This window comes from Pezoporus wallicus, unplaced genomic scaffold, assembly GCF_028554395.1.
Source record: "Pezoporus wallicus isolate ANWC-B61680 ecotype Strahan unplaced genomic scaffold, APGP_CSIRO_Pwel_v1 contig_8746, whole genome shotgun sequence".
Lineage (NCBI taxonomy): Eukaryota > Metazoa > Chordata > Aves > Psittaciformes > Psittacidae > Pezoporus > Pezoporus wallicus.
Window position 1 is genome coordinate 166,850 of NW_026642307.1, and position 13,024 is coordinate 179,873.

The 13,024-nt window shown below is 42.2% G+C and overlaps 1 long non-coding RNA gene across 1 annotated transcript in view; it reads left to right on the plus strand.

Moving 5' to 3' along the window:
• Positions 1-3,149: 3,149 nt before the first annotated feature.
• LOC130609597 (uncharacterized) overlaps positions 3,150-13,024 on the plus strand; it is a 47,078-nt gene continuing 37,203 nt past the window's right edge. The window contains exon 1 of the long non-coding RNA XR_008974821.1: positions 3,150-3,234. This is a non-coding gene — a long non-coding RNA (uncharacterized LOC130609597). The remainder of the gene's footprint in view (positions 3,235-13,024) is intronic.

Genomic DNA, 13,024 nt, shown 5'->3' on the forward strand with positions numbered 1-13,024 from the left:
TATGATAATCTCATGTACAAGGCCAAATTGAATGTCATCACACTACAGCATTGTAAATTGTCAGAGATTAAATTAGGTCTGAACTTGGCTTCATGACTGGGGAGTATAAACTGTGATACCCTTATCAAAACCTTCCTGGATGCACAGAGATGGGTAAGCAGAAGAGCTCATCAACACATTTCAGTTCAATGAGGGCTGGGTCCCTCTCCATTCGTGGAGGAGATTGAGTAGAGGATGACTGCAACCGGCAGAAGAGCCGTTGCAGTTTTAAAGTGTGATTCCAGCTGCAAAACAGATGTCAGCTAAGCCAGGCTGTGCCACAGCATCAGGGCAGGCTGAGTGGTGCTGCTCCTGCAGAACAAGGCAGAAGAGAGGCACCTTGGGACCAGCTGACCTGGGGTCTGCCAGGTTTTTATGGTGCTATTTGTGCACATGCCATCCCAGCCATGGTGTTGCTGTATGTCAGGGGCACAGCTGATCTAGATTTGTCATGACAGGTATTTGTGGGGTGGGGACTATTTTCTTTCACTGTCTTTACTCCTTGTTCAGCGCAGGGACACCTGTGCCAGAGGGTGTGTAAATCTGTGTGTGAGTAAAAGCTCAGTTCAGCATCACTCTTCTGATATTCCTGATTAAAAGGCTGACTGGAAGACCCCGATTGTCCTCTGAGTGGTAACACTGAGCACAAAGATGAGCTTGCCCACCCTGTGAATTTCATCCACCTGTCCCTTTCTTTTTGACATGTGTTAATACACCGAGTGTGCTTATCAATCTCAATTTTCAGACATGATCGCTGAAAGCAGGACAACCAGCTGGCTAAATGTCCCTTTATCACTCACCAGTCTGGTCTGTGCTGACTTTCTGCTCTCCCTGCCTGGTGCCCAACAGGGAGACCCATCCTTTCCAGGCTGGATCCTCATGGTTCCGGTACCCTAGACCACTGCTTGTCTTTAAAATTCAACCAAGTGCTAATTTAATCTTTTTTTCTTTTTTTCTTAATTTTGAATTTCCACATGTTTTGCAAATTCTGTATTTGAGGTGCAGGGAATATCCCTGGGGAATAAACATCATATTTCTTTGTGCTGAACCTCCAAATTCCCCTACAGACATTTGATGTAGTATTTCTGACAGGCGATAGGATGAACTCACACAAGTTAAATGTATGTATGTGCTGCTGTAAAAAGATGCATTAAATGTGTAAAATGTCTGTGAAGCCTGACTTTTCATTCTTGTAAAAGTTACCTAAGATATTTGAGAAGATGGAGTGATTCAAAGTGAAATTCAAACCTGAGTCTGAATTTTCAAGTTTAACCACTGACTACAAGATTCACTTCCATTTGTCCACGCTCAGCACAGAAAGCCTGTTTTTCCCCTGAACTACTAATGAAAAGTTGCAAGCGAGCATGGTTCTGGTTCATGGGAAATCTTGTGAAAGTTTTGATTTAATTTAATTTAATTTTATTCCTATTTCCCAGAAACTGGAAATTTACTTTTTAAAAGTACCGAAGCACAATGTTTGCTAATGAAATAAATAACAGCAGCTGGGAGACTGAGGACAGTGCCAATTTCACAAGGAGCTGCCAGGACAACAGGGAGCTGTGGCTCGGGAGCAAACCCATTGCCAGCGCTCGCAGGGAGATGGGCTGTTGGAGCGGATGCTGGCTCCAGCTGGCACAATGAAGCAGGGCGCCTGGGAGCTCTTGACACCCTGTTTTTATCTTGAAAGTCAGGATTTCCAGGTTCTGTAGGAGAAAAAATTCAGGCCCTAAGTAGATCTGGATCTCAGTAGGGTTGAGAGTTTCAGTGTGACTGCAGAAATTGTGGGGATCTTGGTCCCTCTGATTGCCCTTGGGTGTGGAATCCTGCATCCTGGACCCTACAGGGCTTCCCATGTTTAAAGAAGCTGGACAAGTCACATATCTGGCTGTGGGATCACCATCTCTGGCCTTGCGCACCCCAGGCTCTCAGGATTGCATTTCTGCTGGGACTCAGCACTGAGTGTCTTGAATCTTAGCTACATCCAATGGCTCTCTTCTGGTTCTCAAGGATTTGACTTGTTCTCTGTTGTTCCAAGGTAACTATTTTGAATCACGTGGCATGGCAGGTTGCAGTCTTTTATAAAAATCAGCGTAGTTCAGTTCACAGCTTTGCACAAATACAACTCAGGAAAGATTATGGCAAATTTTAATCTCATTTTTGTCTCTTGTCTTGCTTTTATTTTACTTATAACATTTTGAGAGGGGAGAGGAGGTTTCCCCCTTAATCAGTGTATTTATTTCAGCTTCAGGAATGCTTTTTGACATCTTAACTGGTTGTGTCAATCAGTCTCTCTCCATGGGGACTTGGAAAAATCAAGAGAAAATGCCTTTTTTACAAAAACCCTGAGCTTGAGCTAAAATCTCATGGCCTTTTGGCAGAATTGTCTTATGTTCTGTAATCTTACACTATTGCATGCTTTTATCCACCCAAATTCAACTTGCAGTTTTAGCTACAGACACTTTTCCCCTTTGATTGGCTTATTAACTTTTTATCAGGCTGTCTTCCATGGGGTTTTTTATGAAATTTTGCCTCCAGTTCTTTGAGAAATAAGAGGGCTGATAGCCAAAAAAATCACTCTTGACATGGCCCATTTCTGTGAAATGAGTAGTTTACAGTTTGCTATGACTTCCTTCAATTTTTCTGATGGTTCAAACAAACTGCTTCAAATCTTGCTCCTTGTTCTTGTCTCTTATACCTAATACATGTTAATTTTTGACTGTGTCTCCCTGACTCCTGCTAATGGCCCATAAAAAGATGAGCCAGATAAACCCTACAATGGTGCCAAATGTTGATAACTGAATCTGCAGCAATGGAAAAAACTTCTTGGTTTTATAGGGATACTTCCTTAAAGCATGTAAGAGATTATGCTTTCATTTCAGGGGGCTGGAACAACAATATATCACTTCCTGCTAAGGGCTCTTCAGCACAGATGGGGTTTTCTTTATTTACATAAATTTGTATAATTTACAGACCAAGAATCATTTGATGGAATGATAAATGATTAAAATCAGATTAGTTGAAGCAAAATTGTGGTTAAATTCATGGCTATTCTTGAGCAGACAAAGGCAGAATTTGTTGTATTTTAAATATTTGCTTCAAACTATTCCCGCAGCTCTCTTCAATGTGTGCCATGTTTTCTATCTGTCCTTGGTATCCAACACTTCCAGACAGATCTGTTCCAGTGCAGAGAACAAGGTTGGTTATAGCCCTTTTTAATTAAGCAGGCAGTGTGAGCATGTGTTGGTAAATTTTGGCTTTAAAGGTACTGTGGCACAGTTTGACTTTTCGAGGTGGAATGCAGTCCTGCTTTGCTTCTGTCCCACTCAGGGCAGGTTAATGCTCTGGAGGCTTCTCTGCTTAGATCTCCCTTCGTTACCAAAGCCCTGCCTCTGGTGTGAAGTGATGGATGCCTGGAAATGAACTGTGTGGTGATTTATTCCGGGAGAGGGGATAAAAATAATTCAACATGTTTCTCTTTGTCATGAAACATTGAACATTTACGTGAATTATGAGCAGCAAATATGTCTTGTTCTTAAGAGAATCAGGTAGGAAAAGAGTTTATAGCTGGTGAGATAAGCCTTCCCCAGAAGTTGTCGTTGACCTGTGCATCCAGAAATAACCCAGAGTTTTCAAAGGCGAGGGGGCTGTCCAGTGGTTTAGGAAAAAAAAAACCAAAACCTGGCAATGTTTCAGCACAACTAGGCTGAGAAGCAAAGAGAAAGGAACAGGAAGGGCCATTATAAAATAGTGCCATTGGAATTAAAAAGATAACTTGTGAGATGGGGAACTTCCCCAGATAGGATCTGGCTGCGTGCCTGCTCCAGTTAAGCACTTTCTGAAATTAAGGCGACAGCAGAGAGAAACTGGGACTTTCAAAGAAAGTTTATCTGTAGTTGTTCCAGTCTTATTCTCTAATTGGCCTGGATTCTGTACATTAAAAAAGCTGACAGATGCTACAGGACTAAGAATATTAGTAACTAATGCAGTTAATGATTTTGAATAGGCTTATTACATGAGTGATGAATTCTCCTTTATTTCACAGGAATGTAAAGGAACCTTGCCATAGGCATTAATTGCATTTAATTCCGTGTTAGGGCCCATTTATCCTAACAGCATCTTGGATAACAGCCTGAGAGTAAATGTGATTCTCTCTGTTTCTTCTGCTGAAGTATTTCAGATACACAAAACTGAAAACACTTTTGTGACATTGCTTTAAGGATTATTTTTAATGTAATATTAAAATAATCTGCTTTCACGAGTGCAGAAATTGGCCAGCAAAAGTGTGTAACAGTACAGATGGGTGCAATATTTTTATTTTGTGCTTCAGATGATACCATATGCCAAGCCTTAGGAGGTGCTCTGTTGCCAACAAGCTACAACTAGAGATTTACAAAAGGTGAAACTGAAGGTTGTCTCCTTGCCATGTTTTCACACAGCATGCCCTGGTGAAATTTCAGCCTGTCCTGAGAGAAATAGCAACTTCTTGGTTCAGAAATTCTAGTTTCACTTTTTGGCAGAACATTTTCTCTTGAATTACCTTCTCCACCATCCTTCAAGATAACTGTGAACACTGTGCTCAGTTCTAGGTGAGGGAGGAAGTGGGTAATGTTTTTGAAGGTGGGTAATGTTGCTCATTTCTGGTGTTTGAGAACAGAGCAGGAGGCTGAGGATTCAGAAGGAATTTAAGGACCTTCATTGTCTTTTTAGAGTACACCTCCTATCAATTAGTAGTCATGCAATTAGCTACCGTAAGATATTGGGTGAGATGGTTTAGTGTGAGGTGTCCCTGCCCATGGCAGGCAGGTTGGAACTAGATGATCTTAAGGTCCTTTCCAACCCTAACTATTCTATATTCACCTCTGCCCACAGGCAGCGTATATTGTGCTATATCCCAAAGCAGTCTCCAAGCTGTTAGCGTGGAAATGCTGTTCGGAAAACAGAGGGGGTGAGATGATCTCTTCTGTGGCCAGAACGCTTACTCAGCTTTCACATAAGAGAAGCCACAGATAGCTGAGCTATTTCCACAGCACTTACCTCCATCTTACCAGCATTCACCTACATTGTCGTTTTGTGGGATTTGTTTGTAGCTGTTTCCTGTGGTGGCGATGATGATGGCAGGGCTTCGGAAGGCAGTTAGCCTACAGTTTAGTGCGCCTTGACCAGCCTTATGTGTCCTTTAAAAACAAAACCAAACTTGTGAACACCTTCAGCCTCCCCACTCCCTCTGCATTTTTTTTGCAATGAATTCACGTGCCTCAGACTGTGTCCTCCACTGGTGTAAACCAGTGTGGCTCCACTGGTATCAGTAATACTGCCCTAATTTACATGCAACATGGGCCTGCCTGGCTTTGACAGCACTAGTGGAGCGTTACAGACATGGTGCACCAAACAGCATGATGTAAAAAGCTGTTACATCACTGAGCACTTTTCTCAATTGATCCCAGACCTAGGGTATGTGGATCTTGATATCTGCTCCTGCTTGTTTCGGGATGTCACTTAAACACTGTGTTCCTTCAACACCAGGAGAGGTTGATGATTCCTGTCATAGTTGAGTTTCCAACATAGCGATGTACTGCTCTGTGAATAAGGTTGGAAGGGAGTGAGACTTCCATTTTGGGGAGAATTGTGAGGGTTTCATACCTGTTTCCATTTGCTTTTTTTGGGAAAATACAAATATGACTCACCTTCAGAAAATAAACCCCTACAAAACTGAGCTGCAAGACCTGCAGTCGTGGCTCCCTAAGTCAATGATGATCCCCAGCAACTGCTGCTAGTGCAGGGCAGGGAACAGAGCCTTGGGTGGCCTGAGAAGATTTCCTAGCAGTGATGTATTTTTTGTGTAGAGGTTTGTTTGTTTGTTTGTTTGTTTTCTTTTCCCCCCCCAAGTTAATTAATTTAATTTAGTTTGCTTTTTTATAGGCTTTATCAAAAATATTACCCTAACTAAAGAAACAATCACATTTTGGTTTCCAACTTCCCAGGTCAGGGAAAATTCTAGACTATCAAAACGCATGGCAAAGTTCAAACAGTTTATTAAACATGAAGCAATGTCATCTTAGACTCTGTTTTAAAACATTATACTTCCAGCTTTTCCTTCATCTTACTTTCAAATAGATTCGAACTATATGAAATCATTAATTAATAGTTTTTGCAGTAAATTTGTTTTCTCCCCCCCCCTTCAATATTCACTCTGTTCACTGAATTTTTTGCATAATGCCTCTGCAATTTATTGACAGGTTTTCTTTGGATAGGCCTAGAATGGAAATAAAGAAGTTAGAATTGTAAGTGGAACTACTTTACCCTAAATTATTCCAGAAAATGTTGAGAAACACAAGAGAAGTAGTGCTGTTTGCTAAAATACAACTTAGGGAAACTTGAGCAAATGTCAGCCCGACTAGATGATTAAGAAGGACCCAACCTTTCATAAAGTCCTTGGCAATATCGCAATTATTAATTAGGAAGGATATGCCATTCACAGAGATATCATTCTGCAACTGGAGATAAAATATTTCCATGGTTTGTGATTTGAAAGCAACATTCAGGAAACTGCATTAGGTGGTTGGACTGCCGCCATGGAGATGCAGCAATGCAGCGTTTTAGGGCTGTCTGGTGCCAGAGACCAGGAGGACGCTGATGCTGACCGCTCTCATATGCAGTCTGGGAGGGGAAGGGGGTTGATAAATGTCAGCTGCCACGCTGAGCCCCACTGCCCACCAGGAGGGCAAGCTGCGTGCTGATCTACTCCAGGTAAGTCGTGCCAGCTAATGCTGTAACTTTCCAGTCTCCCTGAAGCTCGGTGCTGCACCAGGAAGTTGCAGTAGGCAGAGGAAACGAATATCCTCCATGAATTATTTTGTGTTAGTTCAGTGCTAACCTCAGAACAAACCAGTCTGTAGCTGTGTGGCTTTGCTGGACAATTTGTTTCCAGAAAAGATGAAAGAATAATTGTGGTCACACACAGAATCATTTGATGATACACTTAATGCTCTGGCTGCTCGTTGTGGGTGTTTTTCTTGTTCACCATAATTTAACAATTATTCATTTCAGCCATTTAAACACAGACCAGACAATGGGCTTTCTGGAGATATGAGCAACTGCTGCATCTTCTCAGGCCCTACCATGGTGGTGAGTGGGGACCTACCCCAGAGGCTTCTGGCAGCAACTGAATAGATTTGAGGTGAAATGAACATTCTCCTGGCTGATGTCACTACTTAGCCTCTGAGATTTCTGGTACGTGTGATTGCCTCCTCTCCTGTTACCTATTTATAACCTTCATTACTCCTGAGCTTAAAAATGCAAACCCAGACAGAGAGACAGAGGCTGGGACCCTGCAGCTCACCCCCTGGAGCAGGGTTGAAATGCTATAGGGAGCACAGGGAGAACAAATGGCTTGCTGGAGGGTAGGAGACTCACCAGGACCCACAGGCAGGCTGATGTCCATGCTGGAAAACACCCTTTTCCCCTGAACCTGTGCAACCACACAGCTGAAGCACATCTTTCTGCTGCTGGCTGGATATATAGTCATCCTCATCTGGTGACCTATCTGCTCCCAGCAAAGCCAGCGGCTCCTCTCTGTAGCAATGGGAGCAGAGGCAGGCATGAGCATCTTCTGTCTTCATTGCAGTCATCAGTGCTTTGTCAATGTGTTATTTGTTCCTTGAACTTACAGTATCTCATGTTAAAGTCAGTCAAAATGCTTCCCAGTGTCTTTCAGAAAATAAAAGGAGAAAGGAAAAAAAAAACCCAAACAAACTCAAAACTGAAAAAAAAAACAACCCAAGCACAGCAGTGTAAGAGGAAATGCTAATACTGCCCGAAGGCAGTACCCAAACGAGATCCACAGCAAGATTTGATGCTGCAGGTTACATCTACAGTAACAAAAAATATGGACCGGTGCTTGTTTCCTAGTGCCAAGGGCAAGACTTCTGCTTGCCAGCTTAACTTTCTTCCCTGCACCCTTGCAAAACAGGGTTGCCTTATTTCTGCTGTGTCCTGGGAGAGTCCCTGGCCAGTGCATCAGGAGGAGACGGCTCAGGCCACAACTAGCCAAGGCACAGGCAACCAACAGTGAACATGAGGAGAGAGCCCCACAGACAGTGCTGGGGGCCAGGTCTCCTCAGGCAGGACAAGCCTTCCCAAGTCACTTGTCACTGCTAATGAGTGAAAAAGGTGCCCAAACAGAATGCCCTTACCGGTGGTCCCTGTGTCACCTGCATTTGGCTATATAATCCTGGAAAATGAGGAAACAACCTGAGGACTGCTTAAGGTTCTCACTTGGGTTTGTTTCTTACATCTGCAAGTAGGTTGATGCTTTACATTAGGTGCTTTTTAGACTAAGTAGGACAATTTTGGATCCCCTTTTGTAGGCGGTGGCCCTCACACTGGCCACAGGCTGCCATGCTAGCCCCATGCCCTTTCTTCCGTCTGCCTGGCCCTATTGTTTTTCTGCAAGACAGCGGGCCTGGGGTTTAGAAGTACTTCATGGCAGCAATGTAATTCAGTTAACAGCAGTGGCTGTAAAATGCCCTGATAAAGCAGAGCAGATGTCAAAGTGCAAACACTGTTTCTGGACATGCGTGCACAGCTTTCCCCAAAGTGGCCTTGCAAGGCGGAATTGCTATCAATTCGGTGACATTGAGCTGACTGGAGAAATTCTCCTGTAATCAGATAGCTGAGAAATGTGACTGGCTTTTTGTCACTTGAATGTTTGTCACAACATCTCCTGCTGGATATTCATTTGTACATAAATTACTTCCAAAAATAATCTGTCATGAACATGATGCCCACATTTTCCAGTCTCCAAACTTCTCTTCAAGAGAAAAAAAACCCAACCCCTATGTTGGAGCACAACGATGTGTTGTGCACAAATTTATGTAATGTATACTCTCAGCTTGGTGCACCGAGTGACCTTCTTCCATGGGGTTAAGGCACAGCAAACAGAATGTGTGATGAATGGTTGAGGGATATTGTTAGCACGTGTGCCTGGCATATGGGAAAGAAAAGATGAAATATCTGACTTGTATTTTCCAGTCATTTCCATCCTACATCTAAACAAACTTTTCCTTATGTAAACAGAGATAATTAGTTAATCTATATACTGCCAGTATCTGCTTTGCTACAAAATCAAACACTGTCCTGCATTCAGGATATTTTCCTGCAGCAGAAACAACAACAGAAGTGATGTATTCAAGTCTCGTGAAATGGACTGTAACATTTGGCAACACATGCAGGTCTTGGAATATGTGTTTTGCTAAGACTAAGCTGTGCTGAATATAATCCTTTGAATTCCCAATCTCACACACATTCAGAAAAGAAATAAAAAAATAAACAGCAGAGTGTTTGTTGAGCAACTGTCTTTGCCCCTCAACTCAAAGGAGGCATTGTGCTGTCCACCTGCAGATCTTCTTAACTTTCCTCCTGCTTTCTCCTCTTTTGTAATAATGAAAGCTTTCCCACTTGAAAGTACAAAAAGGCATTTATTGTTTTTGCAGTGAATTGCAGACCTTCATATGTGGAATTTCCAGGCAATACAGTTAAGACACAGAAGACCTTCAATCTTAAAAATAAATAGCAGACCCCTTTCTTTAACACAAGAGAGTAACCTCAGAAAAGCTGAAGGAGGAAATCACTCAGTGTCTCTACCCTTTGGTGTCTCGTTCCTATGCAAATACATGATGCTGCGTGTTAACACTATGGTGTAGCACTTCTTGCCCACACTGCGTGGTTGTGTACACCTCCTGCCATCGTAATGTGTTGCTCAAACACAAACCTTATTATCCATATGCTCATCAAGTCTGAGATGCAGCAGTGATGTATGGTACTCAAATGGTTCTTGCCACTTCGGTAAAGTAACTAGGGAATTACTCAGATGTACTTTAGTAGCTGTGATGGTTTAATATAACTCTTTCATTTAAACTCTCTCACTTTTGTTGCTCTGTTTGTAGTAGAAACAGTGACTACTTTGAAAAGGTTAGAATAAGCCTGTTAAAGAAATTCTTGCAGAAATGCAGGGCCTAAGTGAGCTCATTGCTTGATCTTGGGTTGCCATCAGCACTGAGGGATGCTGAGGTTTTGCCACTGGCCCGTGGGTGGTATGTATGCTTAGCCAGACAATCGCTGGGGTAATGCAAACTTCAGTGAGTCATGTAAGCTACTTCTTAAGAAGATCTGAAATCTTTCAAGCGTCTCTGGCTCATTAAAATCCAAACTAAATGGGCAGGACCCAGACTTGACAGCTCAATGAGTCGTATGAACTCTTACAACATTTATTTTGATACCATAAAAACCTATGTCCAAAAAGTGTCACTGAATCTCAATCTAGAGCTATTTGGGGATATTTGACCTCATTTCATCTCAGTAGCCAACCACTAAAAACAAATACGAATGAAACTTGTTCTCCCACTGTAGTACTGCCTGCATGTCTGTCGCTTGGCCAGCAGTCTGGACACAAACCATGTATGTTAACTGAAGTCTTATCAACAGGTTTGGAAAGTCTGCTGCTCCTATAACTTCTTTTTTTAAATTATTTTTTTATTTTTTTAGTAGGTGTTAATGTTTCTGGATACACTTTAAAGGATACTTTGCAGATGTGTATGAATAATAGTCACCAGTAATGTATTGTAAACCAGGCATGCACTGCAAATTGCACAATACATCACTGCTATTACTAAGCCCTGATAAAATGTCTACTTCTGTGATAAGTGTTCTAGCCCTTTCATATGTTACTTGAGTAAATGATAAAAGACGCAGTTAAATTTTAATAGGGTATGTTTACAAAGGCATTTTTTAACTAATGCCAAATTATACATTCTGTACTCTGTATTTTTATACACCCCAAGGTGGAATCTAGGTTGTTTTTATGGTAAACATATGGAAACTTGGTTTGCTTCCTATTTTTTTCCAAATAAAGTTGGTTTTTTTTTTCATTAGACTGGGCCTTTTTGTTGATGTATTCAGGCTGTTGGAAGAATTGGGAATGATGAATGTATCACATTTTGGGGGAGTATAAAGGGCTGGCATGCATTCATAGCTTTCTTTCAGTTAAAAACAAACAATATATAGAAGAAAAATGAGAAAAAATGAGAAAATTTGGGCATATTGCTAATGATCTGAATCTGAAGAGGTTTTTGATGGAAAAGCCACTGTTACCTTCTGAAGATCTTCTGACTCTTCATCCCAAAATAAAAATGACAGGTCCTTTTCTAGGAGCATTGTAATGGGGTAATACTGTCTCTGGCGTGCTATTCCTGTAGCTTTTTTTTTAATGCTTGTATCCACAAAAATGTTCCAAAAAATACCTTCTCCTAGGGCTTTGTCCAATGCTTACTTCATCTGAGGGAGGTCTTTCTTTGACTTCAACAAACTGGATCAGGACTAAACTCCTGCAAAAGCAAAACCATTTGAAACTCTTTATAGCTTTAGAAATGGGAAGAGCTTTTCTATGGAAATGACAAAAAGTGTTCACTGGGAAGTAAATGATTGTATTAGATGCTTTGGCTCTCATTTCAGTCTCGCTCAGCTGTATCAGACCTCAGTGAGGCAGCAGCACCTAAAACAGATACCTATATTAAGCAATGTCTAACCCTGTCTCAGTATTTCGATTGTCCTTACAGAGTGTATGTAAACCTTTGTTCCCTGCCTGATACTTAAACCCAGTACATGTACGGTTTATCATAACAAGTAATAATAATAGTTTGTAGTTGAGTAAATTATTTCACAGGAGATACCATTAAGTCAGAAGAAAGTGTTGTCTGTCCTAAATGCCGTGAAATGTTACAGCTCAGTCCTAGCTAATAATTGTGGTGATGGATGAATGTTAATATGCAGGTACAAGCACTAGGATTTATTTTTAACTTGATCCCATACCTTGTGTAAGCCACTTCTTTTACACCAGGATGAGACTGGGAGACATCTGGTTGCTGTGGCTTACAGCTGTGCTCTCCGTTCCTTTCTCATTTTAAGGGATGGTCCCCTGAGCCAGCCCTGTATTGTGGCTTTGGGGCCATGGGACCCTACCTAATTTTTTGTTTCACAGAGCCCACATGTGGGATGTAGAAGACCTTCAGCCCCGGACCCAGTCAAAAGAACTCTAACCAGCCCCTTCCCTTTCTGTGGCTGTGAGCCTCTGTGCTTGTGGGCACGTGCTTTCCTTCACACATGGGCATAGTCCCAGTGCAGGCAGCACCACAACTCACGCATGCAATTAAACAAGTATGTGCGTGCTCATAGGGTTGAGGCCAAAAATCAGATCATACTGGCTTAGCAAGGGGCAAATTTGACCAGCGGTTTTCCAACCCGGTGACATCACATTTGCCTGACCTACCATGAGTAATGTAATTACAACTGGGGATGAGCAAGACATAAAAAATAGGATACGAGAAGAAAGAAATGACAAGGTAGTGATGAGACAGAAAAGTTAATTTTGGAGGAAGGTCCAGCAGAAGTGAAGTCCGGACACCAGGGGACATGATTGCAAGTGTATATGAGCTGCGTTACCCAGATGGGTTTCTTTTCCCTTAACACCAGCAGTCACCAAGTGAGCTGCCCACACCAAGCTCCTCCTGCCAAGCATGGGGGGAAACGGGTACCTCCAGGCACCTGTTCATCCTACCAGTCCTAGATGACTATCTATTGATTTTAAGGCGAGTCTGGGTTGCTGAGCTAAGAGTCTTGTTAGATGACGAAATGATTTAGGGGAGATAAATTCCATACAAAATCATATAGCACAGGAGGGAGGCAGCAGTTGAGATTAAGATCTGAGTCTAAAGTTGCTGGACTTCCTCGAACAACAGGCACTTGTGATTGGACTCCAGAGGTGCAGGAGAAGAAGGGAAGGGGGAATGAATAAGGCCATATTTGATATAGACAGCAGTTAGTCATGTAATGCCTAGGGTTGTTTTGTTTAGGCAGGAGGATGATGGTCATCTGGAGAAGGAGGTTGCAACAGCAGGAAGGAGGAGGTTTTTGGACCAAGAAAGGTGGAGTG